The sequence below is a fragment of the Megascapheus bottae genome, chromosome 13 (assembly GCF_031878675.1).
Source record: "Megascapheus bottae isolate mThoBot1 chromosome 13, mThoBot2.hap1, whole genome shotgun sequence".
Taxonomy (NCBI): Eukaryota; Metazoa; Chordata; class Mammalia; order Rodentia; family Geomyidae; genus Megascapheus; species Megascapheus bottae.
In genome coordinates this window covers 4,923,063-4,938,246 of record NC_143521.1, presented here as the reverse complement: position 1 = coordinate 4,938,246, position 15,184 = coordinate 4,923,063, and the positions used below count along the sequence as shown (strand labels likewise).

The window sequence follows — 15,184 nt, the reverse complement described above, 5'->3', positions numbered from 1 at the left end:
CAGATCTACTGATTTGTGGAAAATGATTGTGGTTCTTGCACTAGTACTGGTACTCATTAGGAATGCTATTTTCAGTTTTATTCCATTTTCAAACATTTTTCATAATTGTATTTCATAGAGTGAGAATATGTAAAAATGAGTGGGAAAATGTAAATGTGGCCTTTCTGCCCTTTTCATAGTCTCTAGTAAGACTTACTTAAATACCTTACTGTGCAAAGGTATTTAATAATTAATAACTATTTAATTAATAAATTTAGTATTTTAAAAAAGTTTGCCATATAGTATCTTACACTTAAGGCTTTTGCTTTGACTCAGGTTTCCTGTTTGTGGCTATTGCCACTTAAGCCAAACCACTAGCTCACTGTTTTGCTGATTAATTGGAGATAGAGCCTTAAAGACTTTTCTGTATGGGCTGGCTCTCAATCTTGATTCTACAGAGTTTAACTTTCTGAGTAGCTAAGATTATAGACAGGAGTGACAGGTGCCTGGATAATGCAAATATGTGAGTGTATTCATCTGTAAAGTAGGTATTTAAAGCTGTTGTTGTACTTAAAGATATACTGATGCATATTAAAGTGATTTACTTAATACCTATAAAATACACATCTTAAAACATTTTACAAATGATAATATTAGGATGATGTAGAAAAAGTGTTCCAAGTTGTTTGAATACCCAAGCCCAAAGCTGTGGTCATTATAGATCTCCGATTTCATTTTAAAATGATTTTCCACAATTGTGAGTGTACTTGATCTTGAATGGTCACAAAATTATCTTAGAAACTCCTTTCCAAACCCTAAGTAGGTTATTATATATTGCAGTTGTTAGTCTTGTTTTTCTTTCCCTTTCTTTCTTTCTTTCTTTCTTTCTTTCTTTCTTTCTTTCTTTCTTTCTTTCTTTCTTTCTTTCTTTCTTTCTCTTTCTTTCTTTCTTTCTTTCTTTCTTTCTTTCTTTCTTTCTTTCTTTCTTTCTTTCTTTCTTTCTTTCTTTCTTTCTTTCCTGTAATGTATAGAGGGGTTACTGTTATATTTGCCAGATAGAAGGTGCATTACTTCTCACACATTAATACCCCTTCTCATGTTTTTGTCCCCATTTCCCTTCCCCCACCCCTCCCGATCATCTTGTTTTCCCCCCTTCCTTTCCTATTTCAAATAAACAAATAAATGTATATACAATATACCAGGTAACAAAGTCAGATACTGTAACAATATGAGATTAACCAAAGGGCAACAAAAGAGAAGAGAAATAGCATGGTAAAATAGGAACAACAACCACACATTATGAAGCTCTTGTTTCCATATCCTGGAGATCCTTTCTTTTAGCCTCATCCTATATGGCCTGATGTATCTAGGTTTGGCGCTATTGTAATCCTCAGCTCGGAGAGTGCTAGGTATGTACTAATTATTAGAAATAAGGAAAACCATGGAGCCTATGTTCCTTTGGATCTGGCTTACTTCACTTATGACTTTTTCCAAGTCTCTCCATTTCCTTACAAATGGGGCAATGTCATTCTTTCTGATGGCAGCATAGAATTGTGTATAAATACCACATCTTGATACTTTTTTTATTTTTTTTGCAAGTCCTGGGGCTTGAACTCAGGGCCTGGACACTGTCCTTGGGCACATTTTGCTCAAGGCTAGTGCTCTGCCACTTGAGCCACAGCACCACTTCCAGCTGTTTCTGAGTATATATTATCAAGGAATTAAACCCAGGGCTTTGTGTATGCTGGGTGAACACTCTACCACTAGGCAATGCTCCTGGCCTAATTTCTATTACATTTCCTAATATAACATTTTAATTTGCCAGTCCTGGGCTTTATCTCAGGGCCTGAGCACTGTTCTTGGGCTTTCCTCTAGGCTAGAGCTCTACCACTTGAGCCACAGAACTATTTCCGCCTTTTCTATGTATGTGGTACCAAGGAATCAAACCTGAGTCTTCCTGCATGCTAGGTAAACACTCTACCACTAGGCCAAACTCCTGGCCCTTCTAGTGTAACTTTTAAATACAATATACAGGATATAAATATTTCCCCTTCCTTAGAGGATACTGAGGTGTTAATGGACATTGGACCAATTGTTGGATTTTTCATTAATATTTTTGACTATTTTTTATATGCACATCTTTATTTTTCTATTGTACCTATTTTTAATTTGTGTTCCAGTTTGTTTTATCTTCTTTGAATTTTGTTGATATTTCCTTTGATCAAAATCTCTTGTTATTATAACTTTCTGTGAGGCATTAACATTGACTGGAAAAACACATCCAAAGTTCTTACTACTAATCTTTGAAGATCAGAGACAGTTTTAAAATTTAGTTTTGAAATTTAAAATTATTTCAGCTGAGTAGAACAAATATGTTTGTGAAATATGAGATTTATTATATAAAGTTTATGAATTGCTAGTTTCTTAGCTCTTTTTTAATTTTCATAACATCCCAGTCTTCAAATCCTTATCCACCTTATGTTTGTTATTCTCATTCCTCTGCAGAAATTTACATTGTCAATTTTACATAGTCAACTAAAATGGGAGCACAAATTTAAGAATAGAACTGACTTTAATTTTAAGTTATGTAAAACAGTGTCTTATATAGACTTCTGATGATATTACATTGATAATTTTTAGTTAACTTCAGAAAGTAATCATGTAATATAAACATTCTAGTCTAATTTTTCTAAGAGTACAAATTAGGCTGATGGAAATGAGAGAAAGATGCACTACGTATGCACTGTTTGTTATTGAAATAAAGTGTATTATTACCTCGACTACTCATCCCAATAACAGAATATAAACCAAGCTAATATATATCTAACTTTGACAGTGAAACTCAGATTAATTACATTGCTTGACCTAACAAAAATTCTTTCAGTCCATAAAGTTTTTCTATGAATATTAAATCTCTGCTTTAAAATAATTCTGTTGAGATCAAGCATTCATTTCATAATCATTCTGACATTTGTATTCAGACCATTGCTGTAAGATTGTGTCATAAATTTGATAATATAGACTCATGTCTTGTGCATGAGTAATAGGATACAATGGTCCGGTGGAAGTAAATATTTTCATAGTAAGGAAAAATAGTTATTTTCCATTATTATAGACTGAAATGGACAGATTTCTTATAATGTGAGAAAGAAGTCCATGAAGAAGAAAGGAAAACACCAAGATATATTGGAACTTGGGAGTAGACAGGGCTGTAAAAATTTGGAACTGTAATTCCTTTCTTCTCTCCCTTGTTTCCTCCCTCCCTTCCTTCCTTTTTTCCTTCCCTACTTCCTTTTTCTCTTTCCTTCCTTCCTTCCTTCCTTCTTTCCTTCCTTCCCTCCTTCTTCCCTTCCTTCCTGTTTCCTCCTTTCTTCTATATCCCCTTGCTTAGTCTGCATTCCTACAGTTATTCTATATTTGAATTGAGCTATTATAAAAGAGAAATTCTTATTGTAATATTAATTTTGACAATTTTTGAAACCATTCTATCCAGAGGGAGATAAAAGGGAATGGAAGCCATTTGTCTATTCGTAGGCAAAATACTTTATCATTCTAGGATAGTAAAATAGTTTTCCTTGAAAAGTACAAGAATAAATACTGACTAAATATTAGAAACAGGATACAGAACACACTATTAGGCTATGTATTTTGTGGGGAGCCCCTGACACTTGAGATCTTGTAGCTATACAGCTTCTGATAAACATTCACAGAGACTATCATTGATGATGCATTGCTGTTTCTCTTTGTTCTCACTATACTAGGATTTGAATTCAGGATTTGAATCACCCAGGCAGATGCCCTACCCCTCGAGACACACGTTTAGCCCTTTTCACTCTTGTTATATTTTTTTCTAGTAGAGTTCTCACTATTTTTCATCAGCCAGACTGAACTGTGAACAACTTTTTCTCCTTCTTCTCCTCCTCCTCTTCCTCTTTTCCTCCTTCTCCTCTCCTCCCTTCTTCCTTTTCCTTTCCTCCTCCTTTCCTCCTTTTCCTCTCCGCCTCCTTTCCTCCTCCTCCTCCTTTCCTCCTCCTCCTCCTCTCCTCGTCCTCGTCCTCGTCCTATTCCTCGTCCTTCTCCTCGTCCTTCTCCTCGTCCTCGTCCTCGTCCTCTTCCTCCTCCTCCTCCTCCTCCTTCATCTGTCATGGGGTTTGAACTCTGGGCCCTGGGTGCTGTCCCTGCAAAGCTAGCACTCTACCTCCTGATTCACAACACCACTTCTAGTTTCCTGGTAGTTAATTGGAAATAAAAGTCTCACTGAGTGGACTTTTGTGCCCGACTGGCTTTGAATCACCATCCTCAGATCTCTGTAGCTAGGAATACAGATGTGAGCCACCATGGCACCTGGCTGAATTGTGATCTTTGTACTTTATATTGTTCACATATCCAAGATGACAAGAATTTACTCTTTTACCTAGATTTTACCTGAGTTGCAGTCTCACAAACTCTTTTGTTTGAGGTGCTTTCTATTATCTCCCAATCTCTGCTAAGAGAGTAGACAGGGTTAAGGCATAGATTATTACACACAGTTCATATTTTACATTTTTAACATTGATTGTAGTTATTGAACAATTTAGTTACGAAAAAATACACTTTTAAAAAAGTAGTAGTTTGGGCCGGGAGTTTGGCCTAGTGGTTAAAGTGCTTGCCTAGCATGCGTGACGACCCGGGTTCAATTCCTTGGTACCACATACATAGAAAAAAGCCGGAAGTGGTGCTGAGGCTCAAGTGGTAGAGTGCTAGCATTGAGAAAGTCCAAGGACAGTGCTCAGGCCCTGAGCTCAAGCCCAGGACTGGCAAAAAAAAAAAAAAAAAAGTAGTAGTTTTCACATATCCAGACTGTTAGTCTTTTCCTATGCACATGACCATGGAAATGGGTCCTTGGGTTCTTCCCTGAGGGGACATTGCCACCCCATACAGCATCCATCTGCTGGAAGTGCTTTGCAAATCAGGACTGAATGTGGAACGTGGTTGTGAGAGGTGTTTCCTGGGCTGTGTTATTATTTTACAGCTAGAGAGGGGATTCTGCGAGCATATGCTATCATTCAAAAAGGTGATTAGGGAGCAGGTAGTATTGTTAGTTCTTTGAATATAGTACTGTAAGACACTCTTTAGGTATTAAGACATAGACAAGTCAGATATAGTATCTTGTGAGTGAAATACAGAAAGATATTGCGCTCTCTCTGTCTCTGTCTCTCTGTCTCTGTCTCTCTGTCTGTGTCTGTGTGTCTATCTCTGTCTCTGTCTCTTTGTCTGTCTGTGTCTGTCTGTCTGTCTGTCTGTCTGTCTGTCTGTCTGTCTGTCTCTCTCTCTCTCTCTCTCTCTCTCTCTCTCTCTGATGGTACAAAGCTTGAAGTCAGGTCCTCATACTCTTGTTCAGCTTGCTTGTACATGCCAGTGTTTTACTACTTGAGACAAGCCTCTAGTCTGGCATTTTGCTTGTTAATTGAAAGTAAAGTCTCACAGACTTTTCTGCCAGGGATGGCTTTGAACTGATATCTTGCATGTCTCAACATCTTAAATAGCTAAGATTGCATGTGTGAGCAACCAATGTCTAGCTACAGAGGAGAACTATCTGTGAAGAGCATATAAACAACCTTTGAATCTCTACAGTTTGCATTTCCGATGCCCAGGGACACACTAACATCGATCAAGCCCTTGTGTGTATAAGTGAATTCTAGTTACCCTATTGGATATGTGACTGGGTAAGTTGTCCATCTGTGCCTCAGATTCCAGCAGTCCAGAGGGACACATCCATGATCATGCATTTTTTGTGTATGAAGATACACAATAGTTTAGCCATGCATATGCACGCAAGTCACACTTTAAAAAAATTATTTCACCCTCTGTGGGGATCATTACATAGTTTTGATCAGCACTCCCATGGAGAAACGTACTGTGTTTATATCTGGAAAGAACAAATGCTGTTTGTTGACAAAGAAGAAAACTAGCAACCACAGGAGCCACTTCAAATAATATGCAGTGCACTCCAGGGCCAGGATAAATTTTCAAAGCTGAGGGGCCTAGAGTCTAGCAGAACAGAAGCTCACCCTTCCCCATCGACTCTTCCCCTCCCCATTGCCTGTAGCTTCATTTTAGGATGCTGAATAATATCCTTCATAAATCTTTTTCTTGTCTGCCTGAGATATCTTGACAATTTTCAAAACAGAGCATATTACATATTTCTAATGTTTAAGTTTATTTAATAATTATATTTATTTAAACACGTAGCTGCCAATGGAGACCCAGCCTTAGGAATCAGGTACAAATAGATTTGAATATAAGTAGGATTCAGTGTGGCATGTCTTTGTAAGTTAAGGCTCAGTTTCCTTGCCATATGTGACAACATTACTGAGGTTATTAAATAAGACAATAAATGCCTCCTTCAATCAGTGTTTTTCCTTCTCTATTCCATTACTGGGAATTGGACAGTCGACTCTGAGCCAAGGAGGAGAATAAAATGGAAGTTTTTGCTGTGAAAGAATGTATAATTTCATGATTTTGTCTATATGTGCGTATGTGTGCATAATTTTTTCAAGAGCACTTTATTTTGTCTGAACTGAGGTGATAATGTTCAAGGATGCTGTAAATTTGTGAAATTGCCTCTAGAAAACAAAGTGGTAACTTCCTGAGGCAGAACCTGTCAATCTCACTTGGCAAAGTAGCTGCTGTGTCAAAATGTACAAATCTGGATGAAAATTGTGGGTGCAACTTTTGTGAAGTTCAGATTTTTAGACGTAATTCCTCATTAAAATGGAGGTCATTATTAATACAAGCTCTGCAAAGTTACTATTGAATTGAAACCACAGTTTCAGTTGTTCCAATCCCCCTGTGTGCATATTAATTCCATGTACTTATCCATGCGAAGGAGAAGGTTACCAAGATTCCTTCTTTATCATTTCCAAAAGAATAAGCTGTTATAATATCACCATTCAAGGGAACCCAAGAACTAGGATTTTATTTTATCATCACTGTTGGAACACTATAAAACAAATGGAACACTATAAAACAAATGTATACTAGAAGAATTTTGGTGAGTTCTTGACTCTTGTCCCTCCCCAACTCAGAAGACAAATGAAACCTGAAAATCACACACAGTTAAAAACTGAACATTGTGGCTATAATATTTAGTGTAAATATCTGATACTATTAGTATTCATATATGTAATATACTAATATAATATATAGTATACCTTACTATATATTATATTATTATATGATAGTATATGATTAGATGTCTATGTATTATAATATTAGTATATTTAAATTACAAAGTGATGATATGTATTTCTCATGAGTAGGGAGATATGAAAGGTAGGTGAGCTTTATAATGGACTTCTTCCCTGGAGTGAGTTGTCTGCATTGTGCTGTCTAGTACTTTGCCATCTGCCTCTAGCATTTCTTTCCAAGCAGGAGTAAGGATTTTCTTTTTTGTCTGATGTTTATCTGTAGAATCTGGGCCAGGCTCTGCTGGCTCACACCTATGAGTTACTACTAGCTCAGATCTAGTACTGGGCTGAGATCTGAGAATCCTGCTTTGAAGCCATGTCTAGCAGACAAATCCAAGATATTCCTATCTCCAATTAACCTTCCATAAGCCAGAATTAGTGGTGTGGTTTGAGTAGCATCAGCCTTGAGCAATAAAGCCTAACAAAAGTGCCAGCACCTGAATTCAAGCCATAATACCAGCCCAGATAGTTTAAAAAAATGAGAAGTGTTAAAAAAGAGCAACAAAGATGGGGTGAATTTAATGAAGGAAAATTGCATGCATGCTGTCATGTTGTAGCTATCACAGTACAGCCACTTTGCACAAGTAATTTATGCTAACAAAAATTTTAAATAATTATTTGGCTTTAAATTACTTTTTTAGAGAGGCAGAAAGAGGCTGTAGTCCCTTATAATGAGTGACAAAAACAAGGACCTACACATAAACTAAATATTTTGGACTTTATAAAATATTCACTACCTCATTGTGCGCTGACTCTCTTTATTTTAATGTTTTATTTTGCTGTTAACAGCAGTTACATGAACTCTTTAATGTAATATAGTAGCAATTTGGGTCAGAATTACTCTGTTGAAGCAAATCTGTGTATTTACAAGGAAAAGTATGGTAAGTTTTGAGTTTTTCCTGAAGCAGAATGCATTTGCATAAAATTGTAACATCTTAGTGCTTTAACCACAGCATTTGTACTCATCAGAATCTTAGCACATCACTTCTCTTGCTTTTCACCATTCTTCAAACTTTTAGTTTCATACTATTCAGAGCTTATTATCTTATGTCCATAATGTATAAGTGACAAAGAACAAGGTAAGTCTTTTTGTTGGAAATTATTGATGAGTAAGAAGTCTTTTATTTCTTTTTTTACGAAAGCATAAAATAAAAAAATTATTTGGTTGGATAGAGCTTTCTAATATAAAAACACAGAAACAGACTATTTTAACTGCAAGCAATGAGGAAACCTAGAAATTACTACTTCAGAATAGAAATGTAAATATTTCTAGTGATTCTTCTACATTAAATTCCTCCTATTTAAACTCTACTGAGACTGTTTTTCAAGATAAGGAAGCAATTTACTTGCATGAAATTTTCATGCTATACAAATAAGTTCATGCACTTAAAATTGTCAAATTCATTCTCAAAAAGGTATTGCTTCTATATCAATTTTTATTACTTTGTATTCTTGTTTCTGGAATGTCCTCTGTATGTGTGTGTGTGTGTGTGTGTGTGTGTGTGTGTGTGTGTGTGTGCGTGTGTGTGTGATGGCTGTCTGACAAAAATATATATTTACGATGCTTACATATTTACTATAATGCATATTTACTATACTGAATATTAACTTAATAAACAAGAAAACACCACCATAGCGATGACAGGAGAATAACATTTTTAAGGTTATTCCCTTGTTGCGAACAATTAACAAAACATCCACCATTGTGATAAAATATAAAGTGCATAATACAGTGGTATTAACCATCTGCAAAATTCTGAAGCATAGATCTCCAAGTACCTATTCTTCTTTTACAACAAGAAATGTATATATACATATATATATACACATATACATATATACACATACATACACATACACACACAACACACATACATACATACACATACATATGTGTATACATACACTTACATGCACACCACATACATACACATATATCAACAGAATTGAGAAATATAAAGGAGTGAAGATAGCAAAATGGTGACATAGATCAGGACACACTGTACACATAAACTGCTTTGAATAAAATTCAATACCTCCTGTAATCCTAGCTACTCAGGAGGCTGAGATCTGAGGATCAAGGTTCAAAGCCAGACCAGGCACAAAAGAACCTGAGACTCTTATCTCCAAATAACCCCTAGAAAATGGGAAATGGGGCTTCTCTCAAGGGTTGGGCAATAGCCTTCAGCTGAAGAACTCAGGGACAGCACCCAGGCTGAGTTTAAGCCCCATGACCCACCAAAAAAAGAAATAAAATAAATAAATACCTAGCCTAACATCAAGGTATGTAAGGGTAGGGGTAGGCTGAGAGTGGTGACTGAGAAAGTTGAAAGGGTTCCATTGATCAAGATGCACAAACTACTTTGGTGAATGACAGCTCCTTTGTACAACTACTTAAAGATAATAAAAATTAAATAAATAAATATAATAAAATTCATTATTCAAAGTGAAATAAGTCAGACACAGAAAAACAGATAGTGCTGCAGTTGGCTAGGACTAGGGGAAATGTGGCCAGACCAAAGAATTGAAGTTTGGGGGGACCAGAGAACCCGAAGTGATTCCTGCTTTTGGATCCTTGATATGGCATTAACAAGCATTAACAAGTATAGGGGGAGGGGAGTATATGGGCAAAGACTGGGTTTACAATCATCAACATGACTCATAGTTTGCATGCCTCTTGTTACAAGTGATAATTGACTCCCTTATCATTGGAAGCCAGAGGGAAGCAATAAACATTTCAGCATTAGCACAGACTCTGTCTTAAACACACTTAGGGTAGGAATTTGAGCCTCTGTATTGCCTAGACTGCTCCACTTTTCCAGGGCCCTCGTATTCAGGGAGCTTTATAGGTATTCCAATCTCTTAGCTCCTTCAGAACTCATGACTTGGCTATAAGGCTCTTCACAAGTCAAAAATCAAAATCATTGATTTAGAATGGCAGTCACGTTACTGTGCGGATGGAGGGGAAGGTGTTACTCAACTAGTACAATATTTCTAGTTGTAAGAGATGAATGCATCTTTTCTGTACAGCCAAAAGTCATTAAATGTAGTAGCTTGATTATTTTCTTATCTTGGTAGAAGGTGAAGTCATTGTTGTAGACAATTTATAAACATTATTCTATGGCTTAGAAGTAGATTGGAATAAAAGTATATTATAATCAGAACTGGTAATTCCAAATTTTATGTAGAATAAAAAACTCTTGGTGGAGCTTTTTGTCCTAAAACACTTGCATTAGTATATATTTTCAAAGCAAAATGTTACCCAAGTGAAGACACCAAGTAATACACTTGCTAAATGAGACTATTAGTTGTAATACTGCTTCCACAGCTGTCAAAATCAGTTTCAATTTTGGAATCATATTTGGACATGACAATTTGCTTTATTTTGCACATGAGTTATTCCATTTCATTGACAGATTCTTTTTAATTTAGGGTTTTTTTTTTTCAAGGTCTTCCTTTGTGGCTTGGATTAACCTAAAACTACTTATCTCAGGTTGACTTCCTTGCTTCAGACTGGACTTTTATTTCAAACTGAGTTCATATGTACTATAAATATTCTTAGATGATATTGATAAAGATGAAGTCATGTGGATAGTTCTATTAAGTATAATAAGTACTAGTATGGCTTATTGGTAGAAAAGCAAATTTTAAGTACTCCAACAGTATTAAAATATGATTTATAAGGCTTATGTATTTGGCTGTTTTACATAACCTTAGAAACACAAATAACTTACTAACACCTCAAAATATTAAAACATATTTTATATATTCAAAACTTTGATTTGATAGCAGTGTGAACATTTCTGGTAGAAAAATATAATTATCTGAAAAATCTGATGCAGCTTTCAATATTAAAAAAAGTTCAAATAAGAAACTAAAATGTTTATTTTCAGCCATATCTTGTAACTGTATATGATCTGAAATTTAAAATATGTAGAAAAACTCATTTTGTTTCTTTATTAAAAATTGTGATGAAGGACCAGGAGTGAGATTCGTGGTAGAGAGCTTGCTTAGCATGCACGAAGCCCTGGGTTCGATTCCTTGGTACCACATACACAGAAAAAGCCAGAGGAGGTGCTCAAATGATAGAGCACTAGCCTTGAGAAAGCTCAAGAACAGTGCCCAGATCCTGAGTTCAAGCCATGCCCCCCAAAGAAATTTTTGGTGAAAATAACTAATGCAAATAGCAATGAAACACTACAAAAGGATATATATATATATATATATATAATATATAAATATTGAACCTGCTTTCCTCCTTCCTTTCCCTGAGATAATTATCCTCAGTGGTTTCCAGAAATAGAGATATGATATACATGACTTCATTCCTGCTGCCAGAGTTTGCTTCTCAGGCTTGCTTGCTCAGCTGGTGCTATAGCACTTGAGCCATGATCCCAGGCCAGTTTTTGCTGGTTATTGTGAAGATGGAATGCCACAGATTTTTTAGTCCATGCAAACTTCAGACCACAATCACAAATGACAAACGTGAGCCACCAGCACCCCATAGGATACTTGTTTTATTTGTATGGACTGTCCTTGTTCTGTGTAGTTAATATTGGATAGCATTCTCTTATTCTTCCTCTCATTTGGTCAAGATATAAACTGTGTATATTTGGTTCAAAATCAGAGAAATGGGAAAATGTTTAACAATCTTCTTAGATGCTAGTCCGTGGCCTCCTATCTATTCCTATAGCCTGGGCCCGGGGCCAGCCCCAGCCCCTCCGCCTGTTGCAGCATTGAGGGACCAGAGCTTTCTGCGGAAGGTCTTCCAGCGGGTTGAGATGTGCTTTCCAGCATCTCAAAGGATCTGAAGCGCTCATTTTAGAAATTGAGAGCTGTGAAAGGAGCCACGGATCCTCGGCGTCTTCTGAAACTTCAGCTGTTTCTGAGTGCATCCCTAACTCCAGTGTCCCATGCCCAGGGAGAGACTTAACTAGCTCAGAGGTGATCAAGATAGGAGTGGGGTAATATGGGCTATGAGCGTCAGCAAGCACTGGTACCTGGAACCCGTTTAATCCAGTGGCTGTCGAGTCAATCATTTCTGTGGTTGACCTGGAGAACAAGGCTGGAGTGAACGGCAAGTGAGTTCACTCGTGTCTGGAAGTATATCACAGACGGGCAGAACTCTCAGGTTTTGGCTACAGGCTCTCTGACAGTTCCATGACATCCTCATCAGAAAGTTTCACAGACAAAGGAGAGGGCAGATTGTGTTTGACTTCATCCAGGGCTGTGTCATCTTGCAGAGATTGACAGACACATTCAGGAGCTATTGCACAGATCAAGACAGCTGGATTCAGTTGTTCTTTTTATTGTAATTAATAGAAGGATTACATTATATTCACCAGATAGAAGGTGCATTACTTCACACACATTGATACCCTTTCTCTTGTTTTTATCCCCATTTCCCTCCCCCACCCCTCCCCTCATCTTGTTTTCCTACCTTCCCTATCCTATTTCAAATAAACAAATAAACATATATACAATGTACCAGATAGCAAGGTGTCTCGTCTGGGCGGGACGTCAACTAGGGCCAAGAACCTAGAGGGAGGAATGAAAGGGACAGGAGACATGAAGAAGGCAGCAAGACAAGCATTCTGATCAAGCCGCAAATTTTATTTTTCACACAGGGGCTTATATGCCTCTTCAGGAGAGGCAGGAGGGGGTTGGGGTGTAGGAACCGCTCGGGGCAGGGGGTCCGGTAGTAGGATGTTTGCTCCTGCTCCGGTAGAGGCCAGGTGGTAGGATGTTTGCATATCAATGCAAGCAGGCATGCAGGCACATTCTTACACTAAGAATTCAGGGAAGGGGAGAATGTCTCTGACAGCAAGGTAAGGTTTTGAGCAGTATCTCTCGATGTTCTTCAGTATCATGTAATTACGCCTTGTGAACATCAGCACAGTATGGGAAGAAAGACTGAAAATGCCAAACCCCTTACCTGGGACAAACCAGGACATAGATTGTGGGTAGGTTACTTACTCTTCCTTCTGTAGATTTTACAGAAGTAATACTTGTGACTTGACTGTACATATATAGTTCATCTGGTTCATCCGATTAAGTGCTTTTGCGGTTGAAACAGTCGCTGCAGCTGTATGATACAAATCTTGAATTTGCTGGCTGTGCCATGGGGTAAAATGTAATAATGGTTCAGATACTACACATGCAAGCAAAAGAATGTACCATGTCTCTTCTAGACACCTTCAGTTCTGTCATTGAAATGATTTTTATTAGAATAGAACTTTACGATTATATGGAATATTATGAATAATAATGGAGCTTAAACAGAAACTTTTCATGTGCCTTACCTTTTCTAAGGGAGTATTTATCACATTCATTGAAATATGCAGTAATGTTACAGATAGCTCTATGTTTAGATCAGCAATTTTGTGCTAAAATTTGTGCAAAAACTTAAAAAAATTAAATCTTACAAACACCAGTGTAATCTCATTGCTTCCACAGCTCTGTAATGTTGCTCCAAAACTAATATAAAATCTCTCTAAAAATCAGATACAAATATTCTTCCTGCTTATAAAAATAACATATTAAGGCAGAAAATTAAGAAAATCTGAAAAAATTACCCAAGAAATAATTACTTGTTAGTATACATGGGTGTGCTTTAACACACTTTTATGTGGCATTAGAGCGATTCGTAAACTTAATTTTTATGGCTTCATAATATTTATGCAGATGACTTAATTACCCATCTCATTTTTCCCATCTCATTTTTGCAGGATTTTTGAATTCTTGTCAGTTAAAATATTATTGCAAATAATTGTACATAAATATTTTTCATAAAATATTCCCTAATTTTTGATAAGTAAAGGATAATTATTTTGACAAATGTTATTGAAAAGATTAATATTTTCATCAACACTAAAGAAATGTATGCTATCTATCTATCTATCTATCATCAATCACCTATCTGTCTTTTACTGGTCCTGTGGCTGAACCAAATCCTCTAGCTTTTGTACTCAAAGCTTGTGGTCTGCCACCTTGAGCCACAGCTTCAGGCCCATGTTTTCTAGTGGTTAATCTCAGAAAAGAGTCTTATGATTTTTCCTGCCCAAATCTGTCTCCTGAGTAGCTAGAATGGCAGGTGTGAGCCACTGGTGCCCAACTCTAATTTATACTTTAATCAATTATAATGAAACTTATACTCTCTGAAACACTCAATGAAACTGTTGCATGAAACACATTCTTATATATTTGTTAATAAAAAATCCTTTTGCTAAATAAAAACAGTCGTATTTGTTTTATGCACTTATGTTTTAAAAATTTGGGGCTTTTCTCCAATGTTCATGGCCATTGTGATCACTTTTTCTAGTGAATTCTGTTGGGTTATTTATTCAAGAACCCTGTTGCAGAGAGTTGTGTGTCCAGTGACTTAGTGTTTCTGCTCAGGGAGGACCAGGTCACTTCAAGTGAAAACTACCCCAGATTCAGGGAAGGGGAGGCCTTGGCCTTCTAGTGTTCTAAATAAAATTATGTAAGGTGAATGCTAGTAGTGGCCATATTATCTCTTGCCAATCAACTAATTTAATCTTCTACCTTTAGGATGATATTTTTCTTTCATGTTTGTATATTAGTTTACAGTAATTGATTTTTCAGAGATGTGTGCATATCATCTTAAAAACTTCCAGAGAGAGAGAGAGAGAGAGAAGAGAGAGAGAGAGAGAGAGAGAGAGAGAGAGAGAGAGAGAGAGAGAGAGAGAGAGAGAGAGAGAGAGAGAGAAGGGAAGAATAGAAAATAATCACCTGGTGTCTTCTAGAGCTAACTATCTTTTAATAACATTTATATTATCACCTATATGTTGCATATTGATTTTTATTATACTTCATAATACTACAATGGAAACATTTCTCTTCATTATTATTTATATTCTTATTTGGCACCCATGAATATGATTTATTTATGTTTTTGTCATATCAATTTAGATTTGGATTATGATTTTTTTCTGTACAGATTGCAGAAATACCTT

At 36.5% G+C, this 15,184-nt stretch overlaps 1 protein-coding gene and 1 pseudogene across 6 annotated transcripts in view; both read left to right on the top strand.

Moving 5' to 3' along the window:
- Gria2 (glutamate ionotropic receptor AMPA type subunit 2) overlaps positions 1-15,184 on the top strand; it is a 142,337-nt gene that overhangs the window by 8,276 nt on the left and 118,877 nt on the right. The gene's annotated exons all lie outside the window — the stretch shown is intronic.
- LOC150055446 (programmed cell death protein 6 pseudogene) lies at positions 11,633-13,082 on the top strand (annotated as a pseudogene).